This window comes from Doryrhamphus excisus, chromosome 20 (assembly GCF_030265055.1).
Source record: "Doryrhamphus excisus isolate RoL2022-K1 chromosome 20, RoL_Dexc_1.0, whole genome shotgun sequence".
NCBI lineage: Eukaryota > Metazoa > Chordata > Actinopteri > Syngnathiformes > Syngnathidae > Doryrhamphus > Doryrhamphus excisus.
The window spans coordinates 14421054-14437500 of record NC_080485.1 but is presented as its reverse complement, the minus strand read 5'-3'; positions in this window follow the sequence as shown (position 1 = coordinate 14437500).

Genomic DNA, 16447 nt, shown 5'->3' with positions numbered 1-16447 from the left:
AGGAAGTGAACAAATGTAACAGTTACTGATTGTAAAAGTACCAGATGGAGGGGTAGGATTTAATAAGCTTTGCTTCTTCCTACTCCTTTTGGACATGTGGAACTGTGAACTGATTATGGGATGCATTCAATTGTAATCTGATGCATGTTCAAATGAAATTAAACCATTACCATTACCAAGCTAGCAAGCTAAACAGTCACGTCAAGTGGAATATCATCCACTGTATATAACAATAGCAACTGGACACCTGACATAGTGTACAATGCTTTGTCTGTTAAATGTTAAATGTTTTGTTTTGCTATCAGGCGTCAACATTATCATTGCATATATTGGCTATCAATTGGCTAACGCCACCGACTGCGAGAAGTGCCATCGTTTGCAGAAACTGCGTCGCTCAAGATAGGGCCTATTGATCGGGATCGGCGTCAGTTGGGTCACACGGGGACTCGACTGTCGTCCTGACTGCGCCGAGGGGGGCGGGGAAGGTGTGGGGGGGGGTGACGGCAAGAAGCAGGGACGGTCTTTAGCGGATCAATTGGGAGCACTCGGGCCACTTGTACCTGTTTGTAACTGATAAGACAACACTTGAGAGAACTGCTAATGATTAGATGGGGATCAACACAGCCGAGGACAATATGGGGGGGGGGGGGGGGGGGGTCACATACAGACGACAACGATACACCTTCATGAACCTGCAAAATAACAAAATAATGCTGTAGTGTGCAGGCCTGGCCAGTAGGTGATACCCTTTATTAGTTTATATTATTAATGCTCCCCAAAGAGGACTTGGTGTTCATTGAAGAGAAATTGTTCATGAAAAACTTATTCCACATGTGGAACAACTTCATTATTTCACTTTAATTATGATTCAGAGTGCATGAGAACGTGGAAATCAAAAGTAGCTTTCTTTTATGGTCATTTATAAACAGTGAAAGCTCAGTTAGCGTCCACCTCAGTTAGCGTCCACCTTGGTTAGCATGTTTTTTGGTTAAAGTCAAAATTTTATACTGCAGTTTTGCTGAATAGCATAATTGCCATTTTAAAGTACATATAGAGGTAGATAAAGACACTGCATGCTGCCCACTCATGAGGTTGCCTACAGCCACAGCTGGTTACCACACGGAAATAAGACGAGTACCGTATTTTCTGGACTATAAGTCGCACTTTTTTCATAGGTTGGCTGTGCGACTTATACTCCAGTGCAACTTATGTTTTTTTTTTTTCTACCTAATTATGCATTTTTGGCCTTGTGCGACTTATACTCCAGTGTGACTTATGTATTTTTTTTCTACCTATTTATGCATTTTTGGCCTTGTGCGACTTATACTCTGGTGCGATTTATAGTCCAGAAAATACAGTAATTGGTAGATGAAAACATACATAAGTCGCACTGGAGTATAAGTCGCATTTTGTAGTGGGTAATTTATTTTACAAACAAAGTCCAATACATCCAAAAAAAATGTGACTTATACTCCAGTGCGACTTATGTATGTTTTTTTCTACCTAATTATGCATTTTTGGCCTTGTGCGACTTATACTCCAGTGCGACTTATGTATGGTTTTTTTGTACCTAATTACGCATTTTTGGTCAAATGCGACTTGTACTCCAGTGCGACTTATGTATGTTTTTTTTTGTACCTAATTATGCATTTTTGGTCAAATGCGACTTATTCTCCAGTGCGACTTATGTATGTTTTTTTCAACCTAATTATGCATTTTTGGCCTTGTGCAACTTATACTCGAGTGCGACTTATGTATGGTTTTTTTTGTACCTGATTATGCATTTTTGGTCTTGTGCGACTTATACTCCAGTGCGACTTATGTATGTTTTTTTCTACCTAATTATGCATTTTTGGCCTTGTGAGACTTATACTCCGGAGCGACTTATAGTCCAGAAAATACAGTAATTGGTAGAAGAAAACATACATAAGTTGCACTGGAGTATAAGTCGCATTGTGTCGTGGGTAATTTATTTTACAAACAAAGTCCAACACATCACAAAAAAAATGTGACTTATAATCTAGTGTGACTTATGTATTTTTTTTCTACTTAATTATGCATTTTTGGCCTTGTGCGACTTATATTCCGGAGCGACTTATACTCCAGAAAATTCAGTATTTACATGTTTTTGCAATATTTGTACGAGAAACTTTTGTTGTTTTGCTCGACGCAAACACGGAAAAAAACCCAACAAAGCAAACCTGCAGGATTTGTCCTAATTAATAATGCAACCTTTGAGCAAACGACTTGCATTTCCTTTTCATTTGTGATGAAAAGGCCATGTTGTTGTGTCACTTTAGACTCATGAGATCATCCGCATGCCATAATGGTGACACGGTGAGCCTGCTCCCGTTGAAAGGAAGTCATGAGATCATTCACTCTTGACCCAGATCCTAAAACGACCTTACGACGAAAACGAGCCTTCCACTTGAATGCCGACTACATCTCACTTTTTAAGAGCAGGAACGAGGCCATAAAATATGCATGTGTTCCCGTGTTGACATGTGACAGGCGCTATTGTAACGTGAAGCCCATCACTTACTAAAATAAGTCGCTTCAAAATGCACCGCCGGGAGCTGTGCCGTAAAACGGCGAGTCCTTGTTTGCCAAATTACAGTATCGGTATAAGCCACGCCCCTCGTAACAGCACCGTGTTGTTTTTGAAGTCGAGGCGGCCATTGAAAAGGAATTACCAATAACTAGCTAATAATAAAAGGCCCGGTAATTGATACGCGAGAAGGAGGTGGGGGCGTTGTCTTGCTACAGTTTAATCTGGCCTGCAGGTCCTCCGCCACTGAAGGACAAGTAACGCGACACTCAAAAGATTCGCTGCATTAGTTCTGCTTAGCTAACCGTGAATGCTAATTGCAGGAAGAACAAACTGCAGCCCTTCCCTCCTACTCCTCCTCCTCCTCCTTCTCCTCCTCTTCCTCCTCCACACACACACACACACACATGCACAAACACACACACACAGGTTTGCTATGAGCAGGAACAAAGAGGGTTGTTCTGCAGGTTGCAAGATGCAAACATGCTATGCTATTGTGGCATGCGTGTGGTAGGATAGTGTAACTGATGCGGTGCAACAGGGGCGTCACTAGGTTCAGAGGACCGGGGGGAGGGGGGGGGGGTGCACAGGATATGAATGATTGTAGTAGACATTCAAAAAAATCCTTATCATCATTATTCTTCTTCTGATTATTACTACTATTAGTAGGCTAGTATTAGCCTGCTCATTGGCTTGCTTATTAGCCTGCTTTTGCCCTATTAGATGAAATTTGAGAAAAAAAATTGAGATTTTTTTTTGTACAAAAAAAATCAATAGAAAAAAAAATCTAATTATTTAGGAGTGCCTAAGAATATTTTTAAAATAACATAAAAATAACCCTGCTTTTGCCCTATTATATGAAATTTGTCAGAGATTTTTTTCGTAAAAAAAAAAAAAAACATTAGAAAAAAAAAACTCAAAAAAATATCAAATTATTTAGGGGCGCTTAAGAACATTTTTAAAATAACCTAAAAATAACCCTGCTTTTGCCCTATTATATGAAATTTGTCAGAGATTTTTTTTGTAAAAAAAAAAAATCAATAGAAAAAAAAATCTATGAAAAATATCTAATTATTTAGGGGTGCTTAAGAACATTTTTAAAATAATCTAAAAATAACCCAGCCTTTTCCCTATTATATTAAATGTGTCAGAGATGTTTTTGTAAAAAATACAAAATCAATAGAAAGTTTTTAATGAAAAATATCAAATTATTAGGGGTGCTTAAGAACATTTTTAAAATAACCTAAAAATAACCCTGCTTTTGCCCTATTATATGAAATTTAATAGAAAAAAAATCAATAAAAAATATGAAATTATTTAGTGGCGCTGAAGAACATTTTTAAAATAACCCTGCTTTTGACCTATTCAGATTCACATTCTTTTCTATGGTAAAATCTGCTTTGGTTAAGAGTCTGTCTTGGTTTGAGTCGGACCTTCTTGAACGGATTCATGATGTTAACCAAGGTACCACTGAATATTTAAAGTAGCCTTGATTCTACGGAAATCAAAACAACTGATTTGCCGATGTTGTCCAACTCTCAATTTCCGATACCGATATCAGCCGATATCAGCCGATACTAATACGTGTGTACATTTTTTTAATATCAGTTTTCAGGATCGGGAAAAAATCTGATACCGATATGAACCGATTTCCCATTTGTTTGCTGATATTGTGCCGATAATTATCGGACATGCCTAATTATTATATTTCAGAGTCATACAAAACTCTGAAGGGTCAATGGAAAGACATTTTTTAAAAATGAGTTATTTATAACAAGTTTGTTAAAAAAGTTACATTCAGTACTAACCCTGATAGTGATACTAATCTGGAAGGGGCGAGAAGGGGCAAGGTCAAAAACCCAGTTACACCCCAGAGGCTATACGGGCCCATGGGTGCTGGCCAGCCTCATTCAGCAGGCTCTGATCCTCCTGACCTGCCTGGCAAAGCACCGTGGCAGTTTAGCCACCAGCTCCTATCAGTCTTCCGTGGAAGACTTCTATAGGCTAGCTGCGGGGCCCTTGGGCGAGGGCCCTATCATATGGCCACTGTATCACGCACTCCCGCCTTTAGCTCGCAGTGGAGATTTATTGTAATTAGAAGATTCCTTTACAAAAGCTAAGGGATCAGCGTTTCTTCAATGATCTCCGTGCGGTCCCGTGGGGGACACCCTTTGATGGAGACCTTCCAACCCTTAGGGTTAAGCCTTGCCTTTTGCAAATGAGTTTGACATGATGGGCCACTTCCTAATTGGCCAATTGCTCAGCTGCTCTCTTCTGGTTCCCGCTGCTTTAACAAGTGTGGGTTTTCTTTTGCTCTCGCCCGCGTCTCAGCAAGTTAGCACTCAGGGAGTCCTGGACTTCTTTCCCAATAATGTTCCCTTATAATGGGACACTTGTGTCAACTTAGGACGTCTTATATTTGCACTGATATACCAAGTATATACTCAGTTCATATTGTATTGATATACTGTAGAGTGCAGTCAATATTTGTTCTGGTCCTAATCATAATTTTACATGTAAATTAATTATATTGTTAATTATATTGTCAAATATTTACACCTATTTCTACAGTAATGTCAATTATGACAATGATTGGAAAATATTCATTCATTCATTTTCTACTGCATATCCTCACAGAGGGTTGCTGGAGCCTATCCCAGCTGTCTTTGGGCCGAGAGGCGGGGTACACTCTGGACTGGTGGCCAGCCAATCACAGGGCACATATAGACAAACAACCATTCACACTCACATTCATACCTATGGACAATTTGGAGTCGCCAATTAGCAACTAGCATGTTTTTTAGAATGTGGGAGGAAACCGGAGTACCCGGAGAAAACATGCAAACTCCACACAGAGAGTGGAATCGGACCCGGGTCTCCTAGCTTTGAGGGCTGCGTGCTATCCACTCGACCACCGTGCACCAAAATATGTAATACTATGGTAATGGTAATGGTTTAATTTCATTTGAACATGCATCAGATTACAATTGAATGCATCCCATAATCAGTTCACAGTTCCACATGTCCAAAAGGAGTAGGAAGAAGCAAAGCTTATTAAATCCTACCCCTCCATCTGGTACTTTTACAATCAGTAACTGTTACATTTGTTCACTTCCTGCTTTCCTAATATAGTTTAAGTTTATTTATTTATTTATTTATTTATTTTACTTTTTATCACGTAAGAGAGAAGGTGCTAGAGGTGAATGTAATCTAGTCGGGTTAGTAGCTTATTAAATCCTACCCCTCCATCTGGTAGTTTAACAATAAGTAACTTACATTTGTTCACTTCCTGCTTTCCTAATATAATTTTTATTTTTATTTTTATTTTTATTTTTATTTTTATTTTTATTTTTATTTTTATTTTTATTTTTATTTTTATTTTTATTTTTATTTTATTTTTATTTTTATTTTTATTTTTTTGTCACATACCGAAGTACAAAGTGATATGACCATACAATGACATAATGGGTACCATAGTAACTATAATAACAATAGTAATCTTTGCCAAAATGGGTGAAAAATAAATTGTGTAAAAATATTTTTATTTCAGCCATGCTGAAATATTACAGTATAGAGTACAAATAAGTAATCATATATTCTGTAAAAGGAGTAGGAATATAAATAATGGTAATAGTAATGATTGATGATGTAATGTTTGTTACTGTAACATGTACATATTCATACTCGCAACATACATAGTTAAAAAAAAAAATCCAAAACATAAGCCTAAAATGTGTCATCTGGTCTACGGGTTCCTCGGGGAGCCTCCCAAGTTGTCTCTCCTTTGTCCGTGTGTGTGTCCTCCTCTTCATGCTGAAGGCTACTGCAGCTTTTAGACCATCAGAGGACCAGATCAGAACAGAGAGAGAGGCCTGGCGGTGTCGGGTCCCACCCTGCAGCATGCGGCTTGTAAGTCACCCCCCCAACCCCCAACCCCCCCACCCCACCCTCCACAACCTTATCCAACCTCTCCCACCTCCATCTTCCTTGCAATCAGATTAGTTAGCCTAATAGTGAGAGGAAAGGTGATTGCCAGCAGGGGCCTGCAGGCTCGCGAGAACAGGTGGCCATGTGCAGAAATGGGTTTGAATCCCAATTTTCTCTTTTCGTTTTTTCTATTCCCGATCATGGAAAGTCGGTCGTTATATGTGTGTTTTTTTTTTTTAATGATTTTTTCCCGAATTGTGAGTCATCTTTAATCCTGAACACCGTTAGGATCAGATGGATTATCTCGTAACCTTTCTAGATGACCTCCTAAGGTTTGTTCACCTGCACCACCATGGGAATCTCCCATCTCCTCCCCTTCCCCACGCATGGAGAACGTGCCTAACCAGCCGCCTCGCACCAAGACGGATGGGGGGGGGGGTGTTCCAGAATTAGTCAGGTCAGGGAATCCTCAGCCCGGGGCGCGGCTAATTACTTTCTAATGTGACGACGACTCTTTTGAAGACCAGAAGCTCTCTAAAAGCATCTTGGTGGAGTGCGCTGCGGCGGGCCACACAGGGGGCCAGAGGGGGGGCTCGGGTTACAGCAATGCCTGGCCGTGATGCATTGTTGGTGGGACGGCCAGGCTCCACCATCCCCATCACACCTCCTCGCCCGCCGAGCAAGAGCCTCGCAGCGACTCTGACAGCGGGGTCGGCCGCAGGATGCACTCGGCATGTGAAACCCAACACTCAACTAATGGTTATCAATGTGTTTGCACTGGTCTTTCATATAAAACCATTGATACCGAGGTCCAGGGTGGCCAAAAGGGGGTCCGGGGGCCATTTATGGACAGTGGCTGATTTTTTTAATACCCCACGGCACATTCTTGAAAGAGAATTTGAAATTGAAAGAGCAAAAATTGGAAAATCGGTAGTAATTTAAAATGAATAAAGTCAAAATATTAAGACAGAAAAATTATCAAAGTATGCATGAAGGTTTTTTTAAGTCATTATTATAAAAACAAACAAAACAACAAATAAAGTTGTAATGTTGGAAAGTTTTGTCAAAAGTCAAAATTATCAGAACAAAATGGTTGGGTGAAAAAATATTAAAAATGTATAAATTGAAACCAAAACAACAGCTGTAATTTCACGACAATAAAGTCAAAATATTGAGACAATAAAGTTATCAAAGTAATATCATTTTAGTAGCATGAAGTTAAGATTTTTTTTAGTCGTTATATTATAAAAAAAACTACCAAAACAACAAATAAAGTTGTAATGTTGGAAAATTTCAAATTTTAAAATTTAAAGTCAAAATTACCAGAAGAAAATTTACAAGAAGAAATGGTTGGGGGGAAAATATTTAAAATGTAGAAATGGAAACAAAAAAAACAGCAGTAATTTAGCAACAATAAAGTCAAAATATTGAGACAAAAAAAATTATCAAAGTAATATAATTTCGGTAGCATGAAGTTATTTTTTTCTAAAGTCGTTATTATAAAAACTAGCAAAACAAAAAATAAAATTTTGTCAAAAGTCAAAATTACCAGAAGAAATTTTACAAGAAAAAAATGGAAAAAATATAAAAAAAATTATAAATGGAAACCAAAAAAACAGCTGTAATTTCATGACAATAAAGTCAAAATATTAAGACAGAAAAATTATCAAAGTAATATAATTTTGGTTGCATGAAGTTTTTTTTCTAAAGTTGTTATATTATAAAAACAAACAAAACAACAAATAAAGTTGTAATGTTGGAAAATTTTGTCAAAATTACCACAAGAAAATTTACGAAAGAAATGGTTGGGGGAAAAAATATAAAAAATGTATAGATGGAAACCAAAAAACAGCTGTAATTTCACGACAATAAAGTCAATAAAATATTGAGACAGTAAAGTTATCAAAGTAATAAAATTTTAGTAGAATGAAGTTGAGATTTTTTTTCTAAAGTCATTATATTATAAAAACAAACAAAACAACAAATAAAGTTGTAAGAAAATTTTGTCAAAAGTCAAAATTACCAGAAGAAAATTTACAAGAAAAAATGGTTGGGGGAAAAATATTAAAAATGTAGAAATGGTACAGCTGTAATTTCACGACAATAAAGTCCAAATATTAAGATAAAAAAATTATCAAAGTAATATCCTTTTGTTAGCATGAAGTTATTTTTTTCTAAAGTCGTTATATTATAAAAACAAACAAATAAAGTTTAGAAAATTTTGTCAAAAGTCAAAATTACGAAAATTTGCAAGAAAAAATGTATAAATGGAAACCAAAAAATCAGCTGTAATTTCACGACAATAAAGTCAAAATATTGAGACAGTAAAGTTATCAAAGTAATATAATTTTAGTAGAATAAAGTTGAGATTTTTTTCCTAAAGTCTTTATATTATAAAAACAAACAAAACAACAAATAAAGTCAAAATTACCAGAAGAAAATTTACAAGAAATGGTTGGGGGAAAAATGTTAAAATTGTAGAAATGGAAACCAAAAAAACAGCTGTAATTTCACAACAATAAAGTCAAAATATTAAGACAGAAAAATTATCAAAGTAATATCATTTTAGTAGCATGAAGTTGAGATTTTTTTTCTAAAGTTGTTATATTATAAAAACAAACAAAACAACAAATAAAGTTGTAATGTTGGAAAATTTTGTCAAAATTACCACAAGAAAATGTACAAAAAGAAATAGTTGGGGGGAAAATATAAAAAATGTAGAAATGAAAACCAAAAAATCAGCTGTAATTTCACGACAATAAAGTCAAAATATGAAGGGAGAAAGTTATATGCTAACAAGAAAAAAAAATTTTTCATTTTTTTTTTCTAGACAGTTCCGGTATCCTCGTCGGCATCGCGGCTGAGGGACCTTGTTTGAAGGTCATGTCAGCAGCAGGGCGTAAGCGTTAGACCTTTTTGCGGTCGGGGTAAATGTACTAGGCGGCCCCGCGGGAGCACTCCTTCCCTCTCTTTAATCGGCGTGTAACGGGCCCTTGTAGAGCCAAACTGTCTGCGACACATCAGCACTTAGAAATAAAACCCCCCCTCAGCCAAGTCTGTCATGGCTGCGGTCGCTGAACAGACGGACAACAGACACCCCCCGCCCCCGTGACGGAGAACCCATGCTCAATCCTTACTCCTGGGTTTTTATGCGACTTCTGGACGATGGTATATTCTTCCCCAGGCCTTTAAAGGCGATTGCAATGCATTGAGTCAGACGACTCTCTAGACCTGTTTACTCCCTAAATGAATTTGAAGGTGGGGGGGGTTGGGGTAACAAGGTTTTTGGGTCATCCCACCTCCTGTATTTATAGATTATTGGTTAAAGCCCACAAGAGATTCTTCACCATTCTGTTTTATATCAACTGGAAATTAAGGAGCTGGAGGGAAATTGTGTTAACATGAGGATGGGGGGGGGGGGGGGGGGGGGGGGGGCGACCAGGCACATGCATGGGGGGGCTAAATGTAGTTATGTCATTGCTCTGGGCGAGCAATGAGAAACCTCAATGAACTGACACTCGCCATGTACAGTACGTACACGAGCTTCATTTTCATCTTCTCAAGGAAACGTGGATGTACTTTAAAGTAGTCAGTGTACAGCTTGTATGTTTGCTGTCCACTGAAAATCAGTTAAAACACTAGGCAGGAAATAACACCCCTATAGTCACCTTTACACTTGTTTTACCCAATATAGTAGCCGTACTAACTACTCGTAAATATGACAGATTAGACATAAATAAGACATAATAGACTCACGTCCTTGCATTATCACTTCCTTGTTGTTAAAAAAAAACTGTTGTTTAACATTATTAGAGCCCCGGTAGGCATGAAATAACACCCCTATAGTCACCTTTACACTTGTATTACCCAATATAGTAGCCATTATAACAGTAAATATGACAGATAAGACATAATAGAGACTCACATCTTTGCATTATGACTTCCTTGTTATTAAAAAATGTTGTTTAGCATTATTAGAGCTCCAGTAGACATGAAATAACACCCCTATAGTCACCTTTACACTTGTATTACCCAATATAGTAGTTATAATAACAGCAAATATGACAGATTAGACATAAATAAGACATAACAGAGACTCATGTCCTTGCATTATCACTTCCTTGTTGTTTAAAAAAAACTGTTTATATGTTGTTTATCATTATTAGAGCCCCGGTAGGCATGAAATAACACCCCTATAGTCACCTTTACACTTGTATTACCCAATATAGTAGCCATTACAACAGTAAATATGACAGATAAGACATAAATAAGACATAATAGAGACTCACATCTTTGCATTATCACTTCCTTGTTTTTAAAAAAAACTGTTTATATGTTGTTTAACATTATTAGAGCCCCGGTAGGCATGAAATAACACCCCTATAGTCACCTTTACACTTGTATTACCCAATATAGTAGCCATTGCAACAGTAAATATGACAGATAAGACATAAGTAAGACATAATAAAGACTCACATCTTTGCGTTATGATTTGTAAAGTGTAAAGTTACACTTGTATTACCCAATATAGTAGCCATTGTAACAGTAAATATGACAGATAAGACATAAATAAGACATAATTGAGACTCACATCTTTGCATTATGATTTCCTTGTTATTAAAAACCTGTTTATATGTTGTTTAACATTATTAGAGCCCCGGTAGGCATAAAATAACACCCCTATAGTCGCCTTTACACTTGTATTACCCAATATAGTAGCCATTATAACAGTAAATATGACAGATAAGACATAAATAAGACATAATAGAGACTCATGTCTTTGCATTATGATTTCCTTGTTATTAAAAACTTGTTTATATGTTATTTAACATTATAAGAGCCTCGGTAGACATGAAATAACACCCCTATAGTCACCTTTACAGTTGTATTACCCAATATAGTAGTTATAATAACAGTAAATATGACAGATTAGACATAAATAAGACATAATAGAGGCTCACGTTTTTGCATTACGACTTCCTTGTTATTAAAAAATGTTGTTTAACATTATTAGAGCTCCGGTAGGCATGAAATAACACCCCTATAGTCACCTTTACACTTGTATTACCCAATATAGTAGTTATAATAACAGCAAATATGACAGATTAGACATAAATAAGACATAATAGAGACTCATGTCTTTGTATTATGATTTCCTTGTTATTAAAAAACTGTTTATATGTAGTTTAACATTATTAGAGACCCAGTAGGCATGAGATAACACCCCTATAGTCACCTACTACACGGGACCTATGAGGCTAAGCACGCCGGTCATGTCGGACGTCTTGGACTACTGTTTTGTCTGCAGGTCCTTAGAAACAGCCGAGCTCTCCTGTCACATAGAGGATCTTTGACTACTGTTTCGGCAGTATGTACTTCATACAGGAAACTGCTTGTTTCTTTTGGGGGGGGGGGGGGGTTTCCTGATTTCGGAGTCGCCACAACAGATCTTTTGATCCGCATCCTGATTTTGGCTGCAAGTTTAATTTCTATCGCATGCCCCTTGAAAAATAATAATAATAATAATAATAATACATTTTATTTGTATAGCGCTTTTCAAAATACTCAAAGACGCTTTACAGAAAAAATGGAGTTGAATAAAAGCAAGTAAACAGAGTAAAAGATACATTAAAATACAACATTCAAAGCGGGGCACAAATACTTACTGCATTAGAATATATCCGATTTTTCACTTTTTTTCACTATTTCACTATTTTTTTCACTATTTTGAGATATTACGAGTAAGTATCAACAGGGCTGAAATGTTCCCGCACAAGCGGCTCGTGTTATTTCGACCACAATAAAAATCGTTCCCATCACCTCGTTAAACCCTCGGAGAACAATATTTAACCAAAAATTTTGGATTTTTCGGAGGGGGAGATGTAATGGGCAAAAATGCCGGCGGGGGCCTCATTGTTAAAGTAGCAGGCATTTCTTCTTTAAAGTGGTCCCCTCGCCCGTGCAATATGCATCTAACTATTAGAGGCGACGCTATAGCTGAAGAGAAGCGGGCTATTACCGGGCAGATAAGTCCATTAGCATTACCTTTGACACAATAATGGATGGGAGATACAATTTTCTGCTCTCCATTCTGTATTTCTAAGGATAATAGGGGGATTATCTGGAAGGCCTTATGCCGCGCACTCAAGAGCGAGACCACACTGAGGACAGAGAGGCCCGCAACAGTTGTTTTTACATCATCCGCCTCTACTCCAAGACCCTCTCCGGCAAGATAAAGCACGTCATTATTCTATTAAAGACCTACAATTTTTATAATGGCACTGGCAGCGGTCGACAGAAGTGCAGGGAGCTTCTTCAATATCCTGGACATTATTTGCTCGTTTAGTTAAATGATGTTTCTAATTCCCTGCTAATTACTCCTAATGAGGCTGTCTCCCTGGTTTTTGATGCGGCCACATCTTAATACGCCGTGGCATTCTTTTTTAGGGATAATGACCTCTCGGGGAGGCTTGCGCACGTGGCAAATTGCCTTGTTTCCTGCCATCTTGTCTTCCAGCAAATTGCTAAATTAAGTTTCTGGGCCGCAGCATCAGAACCGCTTATGTTTGCTTTCTCGGCTCCTTTAAATGATTTGGCTGACTAGCGTCGTCTTTATTTACAGAGTTCGTGCTGGAGACATTTTTTTTTTTCAGAAAAAACATACACATACATTCATGGAATAACCACTACATCATAAAGTACTTTGTGTACATCACCATTTATAATGACAATGTGAATAATGTATTTATTCCATGTGTATTCAGTATATCACAATTTTATTCAGGACTAAAAAGTAACATTCTGTAACTGTACCGTGTTTACAGTATGTCCTTAAAAACAACAGAACCCTTCTGTTATATAGAGGATCTTTGACTGGCACTTTTGTCTTATATCTTTAACTGTTTTGGTCGTAGGTTCTTAAAAACAACAGAACCCTTCTGTTATATAGAGGATCTTTGACTGGCTATTTTGTCTTATATCTTTAACTGTTTTGGTCGTAGGTTCTTAAAAACAACAGAACCCTTCTATATTATACCGAGGATCTTTGACTAGCGCTTTTGTCGTATATCTTTAACTGTATGTTCTTAAAAACACCAGAACCCTTCTGTTATATAGAGGATCTTTGACTAGCACTTTTGTCTTATGTCAAACTGTTTTGGTAGTGGGTTCTTAAAAACAACAGAACCCTTCTATATTATATAGAGGATCTTGGACTAGCACTTTTATCGTATATAGAGGATCTTTGACTGGCACTTTTGTTTTATATCTTTAACTGTTTTGGTAGTATGTTCTTTAAAAAAAAAAAAAAACCCTTCTATATTATATAAAGGATCTTGGACTAGCACTTTTATCGTATATAGAGGTTCTTTGACTGGCACTTTTGTTTTATATCTTTAACTGTTTTGGTAGTATGTTCTTAAAAACAGAATCCTTCTGTTACATAGAGGATCTTTGACTAGCACTTTTGTCGTATATCTTTAACTGTTTTGGTAGTATGTTCTTAAAAACACCAGAACCCTTCTGTTATATAGAGGATCTTTGACTAGCACTTTTGTCGTATGTCAAACTGTTTTGGTAGTGGGTTCTTAAAAACAACAGAACCCTTCTATATTATATAGAGGATCTTTGACTAGCACTTTTATCGTATATAGAGGATCTTTGACTGGCACTTTTGTTTTATATCTTTAACTGTTTTGGTAGTATGTTCTTTAAAAAAAACAACAAAACCCTTCTATATTATATAAAGGATCTTGGACTAGCACTTTTATCGTATATAGAGGTTCTTTGACTGGCACTTTTGTTTTATATCTTTAACTGTTTTGGTAGTATGTTCTTAAAAACAGAATCCTTCTGTTACATAGATGATCTTTGACTAGCACTATTGTCGTATATCATTTAACTGTTTTGGTAGTATGTTCTTAAAAACAACAGAACCCTTCTGTTATATAGAGGATCTTTGACTAGCACTTTTGTCATATGTCAAACTGTTTTGGTAGTGGGTTCTTAAAAACAACAGAACCCTTCTGTTATATTGAGGATCTTTGACTAGCACTTTTATTGTATATAGAGGATCTTTGACTAGCACTTTTGTCTTATATTTTTAACTGTTTTGGTAGTATGTTCTTAAAAACAACAGAACCCTTCTACGTATATTATATAGAGGATCTTTGACTAGCATTTCTATCGTATATCTTTAACTGTTTTGGTAGTATGTTCTTAAAAACACCAAAACCCTTCTGTTATATAGAGGATCTTTGACTAGCATGTTTGTGGTATATATCTTTAACTGTTTTGGTAGTAGGTTCTTAAAAACAACAGAACCCTTCTATATGATATAGAGGATCTTTGACTAGCACTTTAGCAGGAAAACACTTCTGGTATATAGAGGATCTTTGACTGTAGCTTTCTTACAATGGGTCCCTGAAATCAACAGAGCATTCCTGTCATATAGAGCATCTTTGACTTGCATTTTTCCTGCTTTTGCAGGAGGTCCTTGAAATCAGCAGAGCATTCCTGTCGCGTAGAGGATCTTTGTGTTTTTGCAGTTGGTACTTCAAACAGCAAACCACGGCTGTCGTGTCGTAAGTCTTGGACCACTGTTTTGTCTGTAGGTCCTTAGAAACGGCCAAGCTCTCCTGCCACATAGAGGATCTTTGACTACTGTTTCGGCAGCGTGTAAATCATACAGGAAACTACACCTGTCATGTCATAAGTCTTGGACTACTGTTTTGTCTTTGGTCCTTAAAAACGGCAGAGCTCTCCTCTCACATAAAGGATCTTCGGCTCGCTTTTTTGCAGTCTTCTACACCGTAGAACTTATTTCCTGTAGAGGATCTTTGACTATAGCTTTTTTGCAGGAGGTCCTTAAAAACAGTGCTCCTGTTCTATAGAGGATCTTTAACTAGGCGTGTTGTTTCCGTTTTGATTTACGGCTTTGTTTTGTATTTGTTGAGGTAAAAATGTGAAGGTAGGGGTCGGAACCTCGGTTCTATACAATATAAGAATAAGCTACATGTCAATCAAAAGTGATTTTTTTGTGTGTCCTCCTACTTTTACATCCCACAGTTCCCATCACTCCCATCATGGGTGTGGAGGTACACTAGTGTCCCACCCGTTGTAGCATGGACGAATCCAAAGGCACAAAAACACATCATCTCGACAAATCTTCATCGCCGTAACACGCCGGTCCAGCTGTCTCTTTCTACTTTAAACCGCCTCAAATCATTTTCATTGCCCCCTTTTGCTATTAAAATGTGTAATTCACGCCCCCCCCTCCCATTCTATCAAGCGCCCCTCCCTTACCTCTGCTATTCATCTCTGGCATTCTGTCAGGTGCGGCTGTAAATCAGACCCACACGGGTGACAGGTCATGCAAGAGTCAGTGCGGGGTGCAAGCATCCATCCCCACGAGCGTCACGCCGCCGTCACGCCGCCGTCACAGCTGATGACATAATGAGCACTTTGGAAGCTAATAAAGAGCTTCATTCAAGCAAACCTCCTTTTCATAAAGCACATACGTGCGTTCTCTTTGAGCAATATGTCACTAATTCATGCGGCCCTCTTCTCGCTTTTTTTCGCAGTTACCCGTAAATGATCGCTGCTGTCGGTTCATTCCAACCCCCGAACACGAAACAGGAGGCGTCTGCCGCCCAAATTGGGTCAGGCGGAGCTTGGCTATGTAGCTGTAATGGCGTGTGTCTCCTTTTGCGCCGTACATGATGTGACACCCTGGAAAAGCTGGCAAATGAGAGACTTTTATCACTTGTACATCAACCACAAGACATTGGAGTGTGTGTGTGTGTGTGTGTGTGTGTGTGTGTGTGTGTGTGTGTGTGTGTGTGTGTGTGGAGTTGGGGGGGCTTTAAAACCATTGCAAATCAATATGATAAATTGAATGTAAAGCGTGAAATATTCATTTAAACACTTGAGAAGCGTGTATGATTCCTTTTACATTTTCTTTACAATTATATT